Below are 6,000 nucleotides of genomic sequence, written 5' to 3'. Positions count from 1 at the left end.
CCAATTGAACATCACTTGATGCTTTTCCACCCCTCCGAGCCCAGCTTGGAGCTGACAATGTGTGATGAACGAGTGAAGATTCTGAGAGAGAGAGAGAACTGTGACCAAATCTCTTGCAGCAGTACGCGGTCGAAGCCTCATCAAATACTTCAGAAGACCATGGACGTACCAAGTGATTGCAATCAGCAGCCGAACAGAGCTTTTTTCTATACTTTTGTTAAAAAACGAATATCATAACAAACCGGTAATAGTTATTGATTCACCAGGTTTTGGTTTTTAAAGGATGTGTATGTTGCTCTTGTGTGATATGCTAATGTCAATGCTCTAACATCATTGATAATAACAAGGAAATGGGTTCCCCATGGCGGACCAATCATGTTGTTAAAAAACAAACACTCCATTTATTAACATTTAGAACAGCGCATCACGCATTCCGGAGTCTCAAGCTCATTATGGGAAATGCCAATCGCCGGGCGGATCACCCGGGGAAGTAGAAGATTCAGCAAAAAGCAGAGGAGAGATCCTGCCCCACTTTTTCTATTGCATGACAGGCAATTAATTAGGTGAGAAAATACATTTGCGGATTCACATGTTAAAAACTTTTACACGTGAAAATCAGATATGCAGTTTTACGTGTGAAAAACATTCACGTGACAAACTCAGTCATGTGGAATTGGATTTTGACATCTGAAAAAACGTTCACATGTCAAATTCATATTTGCTGTTTCACATGTAAAAAAAAACATTTTTTTTTAAACTTCACATGTGGAATTGCAGATTCACATGTGGGGTTGAAACAATGTTTACTCTCCTCACATGTGAAAACATGGTGTTAACATGTAGCAGTAAACAATGTTTCCACCAGTGGAATTAAGGTGACCACATTTAAAAAGCCCAAATGCGGGAGATGGTAATGACCTTATGGGACATTCATGGAACAGTGGACAGAATAAAACATTTTAAATGACGACATACTGTAGTTCTGCTGTATCAAATACAATTTTACTGGTTACATAGACATATTTAGCAGATATTATTGCGAGTGTAGCGAAATGCTTGTATAAAGGTCACTGTTAAAGGACCAATCCTTAGTTGACACATACATTTTGGGGCATATAAATGAATAAGAATTTTTTACTCCAATGTTTGTAAACAAGGTTCACCTTTCAACAGGACAACGACCCTAAGCACACAGCCAAGACAATGCAGGATTGGCTTTCTGCCAAAAAAAAGAAAGATTTTAAAGTGATTTTAAGTTTACGCTTCTATGGCTCTCCTGTGAAGTAGTGACGCGCATCATAGGCCTAGTTCCTGAAACGAGTCACATATGGAAGACTGCATAGTTGGGTTTAATTATAGTGTTATAATAAAGTGGGATGAATGTAGCCTAGATCATATTCATGTGTATCCATGTGTATGTCAATGATCAAGGTGCAGTTTACATTGCCTTTGTGTTCCAAATGGTACCCTATTATCTATGGGCCCTGGTCTTTGTGTTCCAAATGGCACCCTATTTCCTATGGGCCCTGGTCAAAATAAGTGCACTATAGAAAATAGGGTGCCATTTGGGACATATACCATTGTTTTTGCGGAACCAATTTGAGCCAATGATAGCAGGCACAATAGTGTGGTTTGCACTCATCCAAATTGTATGGAACATGTGATATACAGTCATTGTAATGTAATTACATTGTAAAGATGCCTTTATGTGGCACTAACATTTTCATGGTTCTTGATTGAAATGGCTGTTGCATTTTCATTTCCCATTCGAGATATAATTTCAAACTCCGATTGGCACAGCATGGCAAATGCCAGCTTTAGAACACAGTGCCAATTTCAAGCTGTGGCTGTAGGAGTGATTTGAAAGGGTGGCAATCGTATTATATTGTTCACGTTTAGCCATTTTAAAGTACTCCTGTGACTAAGGCCAGTGTGAATGTCAACACATCAAATTCAAACTAGTACCATAGCGGTGCAGGCACCTGTTATTGAATTATTATTTGTTTTCATTAAACCTTTATTTAGGCAAGTCAGTTAAGAACAAATTCTTATTTACAATGACGGCCTACCAAAAGGCAAGAGGCCTCCTGCGGGGAAGGTGGGGGTTGGGATTAAAAATACAACAATATAGGACAAAAGACACATCACGACAAGAGAGACACCACAATACTCCATAAAGACAGCCATAAGACAACAACATAGCGTGGCAGCAACACAAAACATGGTACAAACACTATTGAGCACAGACGACAGCACAAAGGGCAAGAAGGTAGAGACAACAACACTTCACTGGAAGCAGCCACAACTGTCAGTAAAGGTGTCCATGATTGAATCTTTAAATGAAGAGATGGAGATAGAACTTTTTTGACAGCCTATAGGCCTATGTAGATTACCATGTGTTGTTAAGCAACTTGCAAGATGTGTGTGATATGATTATATAAGGTTATTAATGGGTGAGTCACCTAAATTAGCTAAATTGATATTAATACAGGCTATGCATATATTTTCTCCATGCTCAAAAATAGACCTTTAGACAACCAGCTAATTGAAATCTGAGGCTGACTCGTCTTTGCGCCCGATATAGGTTCCACATACACCTACTTGAATCTACGTGTGCATTTTAATTTAGCCCGTCAGGTGATGCCCAACGTATGTTAATGCATTAACTCTGCATGTTTTCCATAAATGTATGTCATGACGACAAATGTATGGGGTCAGATTCAGGCGTTCAACCTTTTGACAGGTACACTCCCCTCCATATGTATTTGGACAGTGACGCTGCATACTTTAGCCTTTTAGATTTGCGATAGAATGTCATAATTTCAGGTGACAGTACAGAATGTCAGCATTTATTTAAGGGGATTTTGTCATATATATCAGTTTTACCGTTTAGAAATGAAAGCACTTTATGTGTCTAGTTCACCGATTTGAAGATGTCAGAAGTATTTGGACAAATTCACTTATAGTGTATTCAAGTAGTCAGTTGTATTTGCGGCTTGTTTTGGTTGTTTTTTTGGATTATTTTTGGCCCAATAGGAACAGAATGGTGAATAATGTCTTGTGTCATTTTGGAGTCTATAGCCACCCAGGCCCACCCATGCCTATGCCCCTGATGTGGATGCTACCATGATTATGGATATTCATGAATGAATTGTGAACGATGATGAGTGAGAAAGTTAGAGGCACAAAGGTCATACCCCCTAAAAAATACGAACCTCCCCTGTAATGGTGAGAAGATACCATGTTTTGTTATAGCCTCTGAATGGCGCTCTCACTCATCACTTTTCATGATTCATTAATGCTTTTTTAAAATCATGACACGTATCAGGATTAATTTCGAAGTGTTCAGAAACATCTACTCACTTAGAAGGAAAATGACTCCAGTCATCACTCACCATTCAGTTACAGTACTATTGGACAACCAAAACAAACTGCAAATGCATCCAATGAGCTTGATGTAGTCATTGCTTGCAAGAAATATGGGACCAAATACTACACTTTGGACTGTTTTTATACACTATAAGTTAATTGTCCAAATACTTTTGACTTCTTCACGTGGGGACGACGACTAGATACATAAAGTGCTTTCCTTTCTAAACGGTAAACAGATATGGATGCAAATACCTTAAAACAAAAAGGTGACATTCTATACTACCACCTCATATGAAACATTTCGTAGAGCCAAATAAAAAATGTGAGCATCACTGTCAAAAGACATATGGAGAGATGGGCAATTCCACGGTGAAGAATAGTGCAGAAGCAACATTTGGTAACATAATAATGGTTTGTGCTGTTTGTGCCATTACCAAACTTTGCATCTGCACTGTTCTTAAAGTAAATGTTTTTGTAAAAAAAAATTGAGTAAATTGTTAAAATTAGTCCTTGTGCATATGGTATGGATTGTTTAACTTTGCAATCATTTGTTTTTGTTTGACATACATTTTAAAGTGAAAAATCTCAGTCTCACTGATACAGATGTTAGTTCAACGTCAAATTTTGATTTACATTTGGTTGAGTTGTTAACTAATGTGAATTAACCAGTTAGGGCCTAGTCTCCATGTAACATATATTAAGAACGATAATATTTCAACTTGACTGGCCTATTATGTTCCGTTGCTGATGCATCCCACTGGGCAAAACTGACTGAATCAACGTTGTTTCCAGGCAATTTCTACCAAAAAAATGCAAAGTAATGACGTTGAATCAACATGGAAAACTGATCGGATTTGAAAAAAAGTCATCATCGTTATGGAATTTCGTATTTTTTACCCGACTTTTAACTCCAATGACAAGGTGAATGTATTTGTTGTTCGTTTCACGTTTAGATATAGACAAGGCCTGTGCGTTTGTTCTCACGTCCAGTCTTTCTCCTTGTTTATAGCTTGCCCTAGCCATATATATTTTTTAAAATACAGGCATAATCACAATCATTATCAGTCCATGTAGACTATGCGCATCATCCACTTTTCCCATTTTCCAGCGTTTCAGAGTCACAATTTGGCAATGACACGCATAAAAATGCGCTGTCAATCTACTAACAAGTCCGCTGATTTGACATTCCTTTTGAATGTGCGCCACGCAACTCACTATATTGCAACGCACTCACTATTCCACGGAGCTGCGCACAGAGCGCACAATCAGCACCTGTCCTCCTCTGTGGCTTTGGCTTCAGCGGTGGGAGTGGTCATTATTTGGCAGGGAGCGGCGGCAGAATTTCCTAGACACCGACAGCCGCGCGTGCCGTGCACCCGTTCAGATTCAGCACTATTCTGAAGGGAAAGCGCACGGATTTAGGCGATTCAACCGAAGGAACGAGACCGAGAAGGCAGTATATTTTAGGAATACACAGTAAAACAACACATTATACATCATTTTTTTGTTGAGATACAAGAGCTGTCATCAAACCAGGTAAGCTTTGAAAGACAGCCACACTAGCCAGGGTTTTTCCGAGCAATATCGTAACGCGGTCTCGCGGCTGGGTCAGACGCTACACGGTAACGTTAGCAAGGCGAGGTTGACGCGTCCTAGTCCATTTCTCTATTTCAACGAACATTCTAATTATAATGCATCCTTTTTAAAGGAAAGGGGATGCACGTTTAATGCCTCTATGATATGCATGGTTATTCCCCCACGGCATTGCTGGGTAATTAATGATAGCTGAACCGTTCTCCAAGTGGCTACGGTACCCTCCAACAAGCAGTGGTGAAGCCTGCACGCGCGCTGTCAGCAGGAGCCTCTTGTCGGGCGAGTCGCGAGACCTGGCTGGTGTAGCACGTTAGCTTGATAGCAGCTAAGCTACCACACAGACGTTGGCTGTGTTTTCATCTCGGGAATAATGGGTCTTCCGTCGGAATACAACATGGGTTTGTGTAGCACCGATTGGCTTTGTGTTGACTGGTAGCTGAAATGATGGAATTACTCGTTTTTTTTTTTTAGTTATTCCTTTTCCAATCTGAATCTTTCAGGCTGGAGCGCATCCTATATTTTCGTCCCTACCCATCCGGATAATGCATCCGTTATTCTTTGTCTCGGTTAGGCTGTACTATTAGGCAACTCGTTGTCTGAATATGTCACATGAGGGGCAGGCACAAATATCTTAATATATATGATGTGTGGTTTAATTTAATCCTCTATTTTTAATACCACAACAGTGGTGCTGTTCAACATTTCTCGCAGAATCATTTTGAATGAGTTAACGTTACTTGACTGTTTTCAGCTGGGCTACCAGGCAGGTTTAAAAGTTAGTAGTGTAGTGCACAGTTGTCGTTTTTTTTAAACAAACACATTTTTCCCATATTTGCTTTTATTTATTGTTGAATCATTGACACTCGGTTAGAGAATGAAGTTCGTGACTCAGGTAAGCAGCCGACTGCAAGTCTTGTTTTTGCCTCAGCACCTAACATAAAACGGTGTTGAAAGCTTTTCAATGAAAGCGTTCGTAGCATGTGAGCGCCAAAGCTCATACAATACAAAATGCAGTGCTGTAGTACTATTCTTTAT

At 39.6% G+C, this 6,000-nt stretch overlaps 1 protein-coding gene across 1 annotated transcript in view; it reads left to right on the top strand.

Moving 5' to 3' along the window:
* Positions 1-4,710: 4,710 nt before the first annotated feature.
* LOC118370746 (catenin alpha-2) overlaps positions 4,711-6,000 on the top strand; it is a 724,633-nt gene continuing 723,343 nt past the window's right edge. Inside the window, exon 1 of the mRNA XM_052486587.1 lies at positions 4,711-4,908. The gene's annotated coding sequence lies outside the window, so the exon portion shown is untranslated. The remainder of the gene's footprint in view (positions 4,909-6,000) is intronic.

The sequence above is a fragment of the Oncorhynchus keta genome, chromosome 29 (genome assembly GCF_023373465.1).
Source record: "Oncorhynchus keta strain PuntledgeMale-10-30-2019 chromosome 29, Oket_V2, whole genome shotgun sequence".
Taxonomy (NCBI): domain Eukaryota; kingdom Metazoa; phylum Chordata; class Actinopteri; order Salmoniformes; family Salmonidae; genus Oncorhynchus; species Oncorhynchus keta.
This window is presented reverse-complemented; position numbering and strand designations above follow the sequence as displayed.